General features: G+C 57.1%; 1 long non-coding RNA gene across 6 annotated transcripts; it reads left to right on the top strand.

Annotated features, from left to right (window-relative positions):
• Positions 1–839: 839 nt before the first annotated feature.
• On the top strand, positions 840–9,167 carry LOC122695578. Of its 6 annotated transcripts, XR_006341417.1 has the most exons (8): positions 1,253–2,199; positions 2,320–5,012; positions 5,549–5,757; positions 6,132–6,214; positions 7,418–7,526; positions 7,845–7,997; positions 8,138–8,223; positions 8,634–9,167. It is a non-coding gene; the product is annotated as an uncharacterized LOC122695578 (long non-coding RNA). The 6 variants fall into 6 exon arrangements; XR_006341418.1 differs by lacking the exons at positions 2,320–5,012; positions 7,845–7,997 and adding an exon at positions 840–933 and having other exon boundaries at positions 2,080–2,199; XR_006341419.1 differs by lacking the exons at positions 2,320–5,012; positions 7,845–7,997 and adding an exon at positions 850–933 and having other exon boundaries at positions 2,097–2,199.
• Positions 9,168–11,527: the final 2,360 nt, after the last annotated feature.

The following is an 11,527-nucleotide window of genomic DNA, read 5'->3' on the forward strand; positions in this document are numbered from 1 at the left end:
CAGAGACCTCACGGTGGGCGGAGGGCGCTTATGACACAGGGCGTGGCCCGAGGGCCTGAAAGACCTTCCTCGGCCTCTATATTTTCTCTCCTCCAATTCACTCCATTCATTCAAACTATGTTTAATGGGTCTTCCCCGGTGGCTCAGTGATAAAGAATCTGCCTGTCAATGCAGGAGCCGCAGGAGGCATGGGTTCGATCCCTGGGTCGGGAAGATCCCTCGGACAAGGGAATGACAACCCACTCCAGTATTCTTGCCTGGGAAATCCCACGGACAGAGGAGCCTGCGGAGGACTACCGCCCGTGGGGTCTCAAAGAGTTGGACACGCCTGAGCAACTGAGCACGCATGCGCGAACTCTTTTTCTGTGCCAGGCCCTGGACTGGAATAACCAGGCTTGGTGGGATTTGGTGTTTCACCCAACCCGAGTCCCGAACAGTAAGGGCTGTGCCCGCAGGCACGACGGTCCTCCTGGGGGTGCCCGTGGGGGAGTTCATGGTTTCTGTTGGAGCCGGGAGGCAGGAGGAGCGGGGCGGGGAAGAGGGGGGCATCCCTCAATGGCCGTTCCAACTCGACGCTGCTCTGCAAGGCTGGGCTTGTCCACGGCGGACATCACTCTGCAAAAACCCGTGCCTACTTGCAGTCCCGTCTCCTTCGCTTGTTCTAAAGCAGGGAGTGTGTGTGTGTGTGGGATCACTACCTCCCTCTCCTCTCTCACGGGGCTGCTGTGACGCCCCAATGGGACAGTGAGAATCAGAACCATCTTGCCTGCCTCCCCCAGGGTCGGAAAATCGCCGCCCAGCCCTGGGTGTAGTTCCCACCAGTGGCCACACGAGGGTGCTGAGGCTGTGACTGGAAATAGGAAGGGACGGAACCGGCCGTTGTCTGCCTTGAATCCTAAAACCTCCGACTGAGAACACGTACATAAATTAGAGGTAATATTTGTATGGTATTTCATACCTGACGGGGTGCTCTCATATCTACCATCTCATATAATTTCTAAGAGGCCCCCAAGAGGCCCACGCCGTCAGCTGCCGGCAGGGCTGGCCTTTAAACCATCCTGGCTGGGGGTTGTTTATTAAACCTTAAAGGTTTTCAGCCCCGAGGGGAGAGGGTAGGGTGCCTCTGGCTGAATTTGGTTACTTGGGGAAAGGACGCGGAGGGAGGGAAAGAGGCAGGGTGTGGGCACGGGGCTGGTGCTTTTATGGGGGGGGGGGCGTGGACCAGAGGTGGCTAAAGGGATGCAGGGTTCTCCCCTCCTCCACCCTCAAAGAGTAACCTCAGGTCCTCCCACCCCCAACCCCCCCCCCCCGGCCCCGGAGATGGAGGTTTAATATTCTCCCAGCTGGTGTGCTAAAAGTCATAAGGCATGGCTGGTCAGACTGGAACAGGGTTTCTCAAACTCAGACTGCTGACTTTTGGACCAGGTCATTCTCCTTTCTTTGCGGGTGGGGTGCGGGTGGGGAGCAGTTCTGAACACGTAGCATGTTCGGTTCTCCCTGGCCTCTACCTGCCAGATGCCGGACCCTCACCCCTGTGACAGACAAGTGCATCTCCAGACATGGCCATGTGTCCCTGGGGAGCAAAAAATCGCTCCATATTGAGAGCCACTGGACCAGAAACCAAGAGGACATTCTTTACTATAGTGATGCCTGTCCTGCACCTGTGGCCAGGTACCCCTGTGCTCAGGCCACTGTCTTTGCACCCAGTGGCCATTGCTCATTGGTACCTGGCCCTTGCCCTGGGATGTTCAAAGGCCCAGCATCTTCCTCTGCTGCTTCTGTGTGGGTCTCTGGCCGGCCGGCAAGGACGGGTGTGGGCAGGTAGTCAGTCACAGGAGCACGTGCAGGCCCATCGGCCAGGAGCCCTGGCCCTTAGGAATGGTGCTCTCTTCTTCAGCAGCGGGAGGACCATTTCCAGTGGGGGTCCTTGTCTGAGTATGGGGTCTGGTGAGGGAGGGGTGGAGGCAGGAGGCAGAAAAGGCTCCCGGGGAGCTTGTTGTTAAGGGGCCTTTAAGGGAGCAGACGCCCACCTGCCCAGACAGCTCATTGACTGATTAAATGGATTCAACCCATTTTTAGAGAGCTCCTTCTGTCAGCTCCTTCAGGCAGGTGGTGAAGACACAGAAATAAGATCCGGTCTGCGTCTCTGTCTCCATCTCCAGAAACTCACAGACTAGCAGGAGAGGCACAGATAAGGCAGTAAGTGCTTCTCGTTCACGGGGGGACCAGATGGGGACCGTGGGAGCCTAATCCAGGCTGGGGATGGGCTGGGCTCAGGGAAACCCTCCAGGAGGAAGTTACGATGATGCCCATTCACAGCTGAGAGAACCCACCCAACACGCTCAGCAGCCTGCCAGCAAGAGCAAACCTTCACCGCAAATATGTTCCAGGGGGGGACAAGAACAGCAATGAGCAATAATAGCAAAAGAAGCAATGAGACTGGGTGGCCTCAATCCAGGAGGTCTTCCTGGAGGAAGTGCTGCGATAGTATTTGAGGAAAACTGTCCCTGGAGATGGAGAGTCTTGGATTGAAATCCTATGTCTGACTGAGAGACCTTGAACCAGTCTCCTGGCATCTCTGAGCCTCAGTCTCTGTTGAGGAGGGATGTGAATCCTTCTAAGACTTCCCAGTCCCTGTGCTGAGCAGGTGGAGTCCACACAACTGTCGGCAGCGGAGACCACAATAGCAAGTTCTTAGCCTAGCAGCTGGCTCTGGGGCTGTGAACTGAGTGTAAGCCAAGAGTTGCCAGTGGGGCCTCCTGGGTGGCTCAGTGGGAAAGAATCTGCCTGCCAAAGCAGAAGACATGGGTTCGATCCCTGGTCTGGGAAGATCCCACATGCCACGGAGCTACCAAGCTCGTGTGCCACAACTACTGAGCCTGTGTCCTGGAGCCCAGGAGCCACAACTACGGAGTCCACAAGCCACAGCTATTGACGCCCAAATGCCCTAGAGCCCGTGCTCTGAAACCAGAGAAGCCACCGCAATGAGAAGCCTGCGAGCCTCAACTCGAGGAAAGCCCCCACAGCAAGGAAGACCCAGCATAGCCAAGAAAGTAAGAGTTGCCAGTGGATCTGGAGCACTACAACCCGGAGAAGAGGGGGTGCGCTGGGGTGGCCCCGGACCTGGGTGAGGCAGGACCCCTGGGGAAACCCGCTTGGTGCCCAGAGGGGACCCAGCCAGTGTGACAGATGCCACTTCCTCAATTCCCCTGCCTCCACCCCCCGCTTTACACCGTGAACAGCTTCCATGGTGTCCAACCTGCTACCGTAAAAACGATGGATTAGACAGCGTCCACCAGCAGCGAGGAAAATAATATCAGGGCAGAGGAGGATCCATCCTGAGCGTAAGGGATGCCAAGGATGAGGGGCGCATGAGAGAGAGGAAGAAAAAAGGGCACAGGCCCTTCAGAGTAAGGGACGGGGGCCCGGCCTATCGGCTTGTATATATCTTGCATTATGCAGCGGGAGAGAGAAAATCAATAGAGCTGTCAGCAATGTAATGCATTCAGTATTGCAGACAGCCCCATCTCAGGATGCTCCAGACAGATGCTTCAAATTAAAAGAAGGGGGGAGGGAGAGAAGGACTGCAGGGGTGGGAGACAAACGCCCTGACAAACCAGAGGGAAAGAGGGGGCATGACTGAGGTGCTGGGAAAATTAAAGTCCATTAATCACCAGACTGGGAGAGCATCCTGGGTGTGACTGACTGGAGACCCTTATCATCGGGGTGGCCGGGCCTTGGCCCCCTCTGCCAGGCGGGCTTCATGGTGGGGGAGAGGGGAGAGCGTGGGGGCCTCTAGTATGAGCGGGTGGTGGAGGCTGGGCTAGACTGGGGGGTGGGGGTGGGGGAAGCCAGATGCAGTGAATGATAACCTTTGAGCCTCGGGGGGTGTGGGGGTCTTTGGGTTGGTGGGGAGCTCCATGGACCTGCCCGCTGGGTGCCTGCTTTCCCCTCAACCTCAGAGTCTCTGGCCTCCTACCCCCTCCTTACAGGAGCCCCAAGGGCTGCCTGCATCACCCCCTCCTTGGAGGTGACCCCCGTCGGGGAGCCTGGGTGGTCTGTATGTCCTTCCCAGAACTAGCTGGCTCAGGACTTAGGAGCCCTGGGGAAGACGTGTGCATGGGGTGTGTGTGTGTGTGTGTGTGTGTGAAGGGCCCCCCCTCCCCTCCTGCAGGAAGCCCGGTGCACCCACCCTCCCTGAAGGGTTCACCTGCCCAGGGTGGGCCAGCTGAGAAGAAAACCAGAGCCGACCCCACATCGACGTGCGGGGAGGGGGCAGGATGGTGCTGCCTCCAGGACGGGGTCACTTCTCACCAACAGTTGGCCCCCACTGCCCTCTGGATGCTTCCAGACCCTGACTGGAAACAGCACAGCAATGACTGGAGGGTCGTTTTCACCTCGGGGCTGGTTTTAAGCAGGTGTGGGCAGCAGGCGCAGGGAACCGAGAGGGAGACCGGCCCCTGGCCCAGAGTGTGGCAGGGGCGCCCCAGCTGACCGCGGACAGTCTGTGGTCGGGGCGGGCGCCCCACTGACAGGGCGGCACCTCCCGCCGAAGGACGCGCTCAACCCTCTGCAGCCTCTCGGGGAGGCTCGCGGTCTCTCCCCCCCATCCTGCCTTCTCTCCACGTCTCCCTCTTCTCCTCCCTCCCATCTCCCCCCAGAGCACCCCACTGGCCGACTCCCACAGGGTCATGGTCTACGGGACCCGGAGCAGGGTGGAGTTCCGACCTGGAGGGGCCAGCCGGCCTGTCCTCACGGCGCCGGGAGCCCGTGGACGGCAGCCCTCCGGGGGCCCCATGACCCGGTGTGATCGCCTCGCCGTCTGGCTCCTCCGTGGTTCAGAGGCAGAGGATTCCCTGGGCTCAGCCTGCTCCCGTCTGTCCCGCCCCTCATCCCAGCATCCGCCGCACTCCCTGGTCCCCGGAAGCCCCGCCACGTCTGCAGGTTCAGGCTGGCATCCACAGGCGCAGACGCGCCCTGGCCGGTGAGCCTCCCGCCCACCCGAAAAACAGGTAGGCCCGAGGCTGCTTCCCCGGGTAGCATCGCCCAGGACACGTTCTACCAATTAAACTGGTGACCGCGTTTCCAGAAGCAATTACGGAGAGCTGCACTGCCTCCCAAGGCGAGGCGATTAAGGAGGGTGCTCGAGGCCGCGGTGCGGCTGGAAGCAGGGCCCCAAGGGGTCAGGGGACCGAGGGGTCAGGGGACCGCAGGGACGCCAGGCTGTGCGGCTCCCTGCCCCCGAGCGCGCGTGCGCCAGCGGAGAGGGTCCCGCGGAGGAAGCCGGAGTTGGGAGAAGAGGAAGCTGGACACGGCCGGGGAGGCCCTCAGCCCCAGACTTCAGAGCCACAGCTGGGTCTCTGAGCCCCTGTCCTTCCCGTCTCCTTCTCTGGTGTGTGCCAGTTTGGAAAAAAGATTTGTGCGAATCTCGGCTCCATCCCAGGGGTCAGGGAGGCGCGCTGCCTGCTTGGGAGCGAGAAGGAGCGAACTGTCCCGGGTCTCCCTGGTGAGAAACCTTTGCCACGGTCTCCTTGACTTCCTCACAAAGGCTGGTGAGCCGCTGGAGGCCTCCCACGTGGCGAAAGTCGCAGCACCTTTGGAGCCGGAAGGATGGAGTCAGAAGTGGCCCCGACCAGCCTCCTTCCTGGCTGAGGCTCGGGAAAGGGCGGCTCTGGCTGCTCCCCACGTTCTCCAACTCCAAGGAACAACCCTGCCCGCCCCGCCTTCCTTCCACCTGCTCTCTGGATCACCTGTAAGGTAACATGGGCTCTGCTCTCATCCTCCCCCTGGGCTTCCCAGGTGGTTCTACCTGGGTAAAGAATCCGCCCGCCAATGCAGGAGACTCAGGAGATGCAGGTTCGATCCCTGGGTGGGGAAGATCCCCTGGACAAGGCTACTCACTCCGGTAGTCTTGCCTGGAGAACTCCATGGAGAGAGGAGCCTGGTGGGCTGCAGTCCATGGGGCGGGGCTGCCATGAGTCAGACATGACTGAGCAGGACACATCCCTCCCCGAGAGGTAGTCTATGGTCTCTGGAAAGTTCGCCTCCCAGACGGAGAGTGATAGAAAGCGGGGGGGAAGGCCGAAGGGCAGTTGGGTCTCCCCAATTCTGCTTCCTTCTTTCCTGTTCAGAATTCCCCCTCAGCCCTTGCGGGGCAGACTGCTGTCCTGTTGGTGGAGGAGGACAGCTGTAGCTGGCTTGTGAAGGACGGCAGGTGAGGTCTTGGGGGGATACCTGGGGGCAGGGGCGGGAGTAGACAGGAGTGGCTGCGCTTGGGTGTCCACACGGACTTACCTCTCTGGGAGCAGGGCCCCGGTGGGGTTGGAAGAGGCGCTGTGTGCGGCTGGCTGGAGTCACGTCAGACCTGGAGAGGAAGCCTAATGGGAGAGCGGTGGGGGACGCTGTTCTGTGGGTTCAGAGTAGATCAGGACAGAAGCTCCAGGGGCTTCCTGGTGGCTCGGTGGTAAAGACTCTGCCTTCGGTGCAGGAGACCGGGTTCTACCCCTGGGTCGGGAAGATCCCCTGGAGGAGGGCATGGCAGCCCCCTCCAGGTTCTTGCCTGGAGAATCCCATGGACAGAGGAGCCTGGCGGGCTACAGTCCAGGGGGCTACCAAGAGGCAGACACGACTGAGTGGCTAACACACACACTCACACAGACACACACAGACACATGCAGTTTCAGGTGCCACGCCAGCTGCTGTGGGACCTCCATGTCCCACCGTCCTCACCACAATCCTGCATTAGGCGGGATCACAGTCCTTGTGTTGTGAGTGAGGTCCTTGAAGCCCAGAGATGTTAAGCCACTTGCTCAAGGTCACGCAGCCAGAAACTGAAGGAAAAGGATGCCTCGTTACTTGAGCTTGGAGCATTTTCCCATTGAATTCCTCAAAGCCCTTCGCCTCCCTCTCCAGGGACCAAGTGGGTCACAGGTTGCTGAGAGAAGGATTCAGAATGAGGTGATTGCTTGAATTTACAAATATGTATTGGGCGCCTGCTCTGTGCTGGGACTGGGGGCGTCTCAAAATGAGTAAACACATTTTCTGTCCTCATGGGCTTGACCTCTAGTCTGTGAGGTGGGCCAGTTTCTTGGCTCTGAGTTGGCCCCACAGCTCCTGGCTAAAGAGACAGCAGCCACGTTGCTCCCCCTTCCCCATGGCAATGTGACCCTGCCCCATGGCCTTCGGAGGATCGGGCCAAGCTGGGACAATCCTGGGTTTGGAGCCAGAGCTTAGAGCCTCTGATTTGTTTTGTGGCTGATCATCTGGGGTTTCACGCAAACCAGGGGTCTGAGGAGCCTCGTCTGGAGAAGCCAAGATGGGTGCATGAACGCTGGAGTCAGGACTGGAGCTTTAGAGAAAGAGGAGCTGGTGGACACCTTCCTCGCGGCTGTGACAGCAGCTTAACTTTCTCCCCCAGGTCCTGTGACGTTCACCTCTCCCCACACACGTATTTCTACCTTTTCTTGAAGCTGCTTTGAATTGGTTTGCACTTTGGGACCCAAAGGACCCCTAGGATAGAAGACAAGGTGAGAAATCCAGGTTGGGCACAGGATCCCTGCACTGGAGAGGCACGGGGGAGGGGGTTGGGATCTTCCTGGGGTCTCACCAGGCAGAGAAGAGAGACAGAAGGGGCATCCCAGGGAGTGGGGGCAGCCTGGCAGAGGGAACAGCCCACGCAGAGATGGGCGGATGTGCAAGTGGCCGACACGCCCTGGGGCCTTCCTACAGGGGCGTGCTGGCAAGTGATTAAAGTCTGGCTTCCTGACCTAAATTAGAAGTCAGCCATTCATCTGTAGCATGTGCTCATTCCCACGGTGTTAGTCCTCCCACCATGGTCATTTCAGGCTGCTGACGTGATGTCAGCATTTGAATGTGGAGCGAACAGTTCCGGTTCCCGTGAACTGGTCGGAGCCAATTCGAGGAGACCACCCATGAGGTCAGCAGGTCATCACCTAAATGCAGGAGCCATGTGGAGAGGACAGGAGAAGAGGAGCAAGGTGGGGTTGGGAGGGTTTTTAAATGTTTTTCCTATTTTTATTTTTTGGCTGCGCTGGGTCTTCGTTGCTGTGCCTGGGCTTTCTCAGGCTTCCCACTGCGGTATGCGGGCTTCTCACTGCGGTGCCTTCTCTTTTTGCAGAGCAAGGACTCCAGGACCCACAGGCTTCAGTAATTGTGGTACACGGACTTAGCTGCCCTGAAGCTTTTGGGATCTTCCCGGACCAGGTATAGAGCCTGTGTCCCCTGCATTGGCAGGCGGATTCTTAACCACCAGGGAAGTCCCTGGGAGGGGTTTTGAATGTCATGTTCGGGAGGTTGAGCTTCAGTCTGAACTGGCAGAAGCCCAGGCTTGATTGGGTGCTTTGGGCGGGCGGGTGAGTCAGCAGCTCTAGGCTCTTTGTGGTCTACTGCGGCCTGGCCTCCCCTTAGGCTGGTCCCCCAAACAACCCAAGGGGGGTCTGTTCGAGCCTGGTACTGGACCTGGGGAGGGGTGCATAGCATGCGAGGTGCACTTTCCCAACAGAGAGGGAGAAGGCGTGCTCTGGCTCCCCCAGCCAGCTGTGCCGCGGGCCCATCCCTCATCTTAATGAGTCCATCCAAATCTCGTTTGCTAATGAGGATTTTAATGGTCACAGGCTGACAAGCGAGACTGAGAGGGGAGACGGGAAGGTCGTTACGAAAATGAAGTGCGCAGCTAAGTGGCACGCCACTGCCACCCACCTGCCCGCCCAGAGTGACTGAGACGTGGGAAGCAGGCCCCGCTTGCCTCACTTCGGGGGCTCCTGGCTGGGCCGGGGGTCAGCACCACGGACAGGGCACAGCTTCGTTCTGCCTTCCCTTGGTCTGGCACGCCAGCTCCTTCTGCTCCCTGATAAAGTTTGTTTTTCCTAAGCCTCAGATGGGGTGTCATCCCCCTCTGGAAATCTTGAGTGCAGCCCCAGATGGTGTCTGCAGGGCAATCTTTGCACAATCTCATAGCACCTATGACAGGGTGTTAAAATGCTTCATTTCCTTGGCTGTTTTCCCTACTCATTTGTAAACCACCTTGAACGCAGGGTGTGTGTTACCCTCTCCATATTCCTGAGTCCTGACCACGCGCCCAGCACTCAGGGAGAGAATTTGTTGGGGAATGAATGAATGAACCGGTGAATAAATGCGTAGATGGACAATGTGTTCAATGAAAGAATCAATGGGTATAGAATCCCGGCTTGGCTATTGAAGGGGTGGGTAAAGATGCAGATACAAAAAGAAACATCCCATACTGTAGACTGCACAAGAGGGACAGGGACGTTAGAACAGAGATTTCCAGAAATCTTCTTATCCATCCCTTCACCATTCTTCCTTGATACAGAGCTATTCAGATAAAAACAACACATTTCAGCATTCCATACAGTTATCTGTGGCCATGTGACTAATTTATAGCCAACAGGGTGTAAGGAGAAATAGTGTAAGGGGAGGGGGCGTGCCCTTCTCCTCCCCTTCCTCCTTCCTATTGGCTGAACTGTGGGGCTGATGGCTGGAGCTGGAGAAGCCGTCTAAGACTTTGAAGCCAGCCAGTTTGGAGCAACAGGATAGACTGAGTCTTTTGAGGACTCTGTAGAACAGATCTTCTGGTCCAGTCCTGGGTTGCTAACATCTAGATTGCAGTGGGAGAGAGAAATGAATCTCTAACATTTGATCCTGTTATTTTAGGCTTCAGTGCTTAGCTGAAACTAACCCTAAGTAATATATGCACCACCATGAAAGAGAGACTCCAACATAAGAATCAAGGGCAGATCAGTACGATGCAAATTATGGAGGCTGGCACTGAGCAGGGTTGTCCGAGATTCACCCTGGGTGCTGAAGGATGGAGGAGGTGTGTGAGGAGCAGTAATGTGAGGGAATTGTTAGAATGCTGACTGGGTTCCCAAATCCCGGGTCCCTGTCCTCATCCAGCCTGGAGGAGCTCCCTGCATCTCTTCCTGTATTCAGCAGCCTGGAAGAAGGAAGGTAGCTAGTCAGGGCTCCCAGGTCAGGGCAGCCAGGAATCCTGGCAGGGGCTTGGGACGCCGAGAAGACCAGAGACCGGGAGACAAGCGCCAGAGCCAGATTGTGTCAGATCTGTGATTGCTTTCTCCATTTCCTCCCCCAAGTGGGGAGGCTCTCAGTCATGGCTGGCTGCTGGCTCCACCAGGCTGTGTCACTCTCCCACGGCCTGATTCTGTGCCTTTGGGGGAGGAGAGCTTGGCGAGGCATGCCAAGGGGAGGTATGAGGGGCAGGATTCTCAGATGACCTCCAGTGACCCACAGCCTTCAAAATTCCCCTCCCTTGAGTGCGGGTGGGGCCTCTAACTTGCTTCTCACCCAGAGTATATGGCAAAGGCAAAGGAGTTTTGCAGATGTCATTAAGGTCCCTAAACAGTTAACGGTTGAGTTAATCACAATGGAGATTATCCTGGTGGTCCTGATTTAATCAGGGAGAGGGACCAGAAATCAGAGGCGCACCCCCCCCTCCTCTTTCCTGCTGGATTTTGAAGAAGCAAGCTGCCAGGAATTCTATTGCTGTCAGGAAAAATGGATCCTACAAAGAACCATGTGTGTTTGCCAGGGGACTCCAAGCCTCCGAGGAGACCCCAGTCCCAGCCACACCTAGAGTGCAGCCTGGTGAGACCCCAGCAGAGGCCCCAGCTAGACTGTGATCAGACTCCTGACCCACAGAAACTTTAGTGTCATAAACATGTTTTGTTCAAAGCCACTACATTTGGAGTAATTTGCTATGCGGCCATAAAGATTTCATGCAGACAGTCCAGCATGTCTGGACTAACACTGCTTTGGTCCTGCCTCCCGGCCCACCTCTCTCAAGCTGGGATGTTAGACTGTGTGTGATCTCCACTTATGGCGACGTGATGATGGGAGAGAAAATTAAAATCCAAGATGGAGCGATTGGAAAACTGTAATCTCGGTGCACAGTGGTACTTAGATTTCCCATTATTGATCCCCTCAGTGGATATTCTCCAATCTCGTAATTACAGGAGGACATTTTCAATTTGGGCTGAATTGCCTCCCCTCCCCCACGCCCCTCCTTGATTTCTCTGAACTCACAGTAAGGCCAGGTGGGTTGTAGGCAGCTGTGGAGTCTAAACAAACAGTGCTAATCACTTTAATTGAAATCCGATCCCAGCCATAGGAAGACTCCAGCAAGTGGTGTCTTCCTCTTACCTCCATGGGTCAAAGGGTGAATTCTGCCTTAGGTTTGAGGTCACTCAGGGCCATCAGCTTCCTGAGGCTGACCTCCTGTGAATTCCTGAGTTCCTGTTTAACCCTGGGAGATGCTGACAGCTGCTGGGGTCTCCTGAGCTACATGTTATCCCCCTGCCTCTGGTACGATTTAAGCATCTCTGCCAGGACCCCTGGGCCAGCACACTGAATCCTCCATTCTCTGCCTTGTTGGCCACGGGGCAGTACTCCTTATCAGCTGGCTAACCCACTGATTCTCGAGGTGGGAGGATCTGTTCTCCCCACCCCCAGGGATCCTGGGCAGTGACTGGAG

This window comes from Cervus elaphus, chromosome 5 (assembly GCF_910594005.1).
Source record: "Cervus elaphus chromosome 5, mCerEla1.1, whole genome shotgun sequence".
Taxonomy (NCBI): domain Eukaryota; kingdom Metazoa; phylum Chordata; class Mammalia; order Artiodactyla; family Cervidae; genus Cervus; species Cervus elaphus.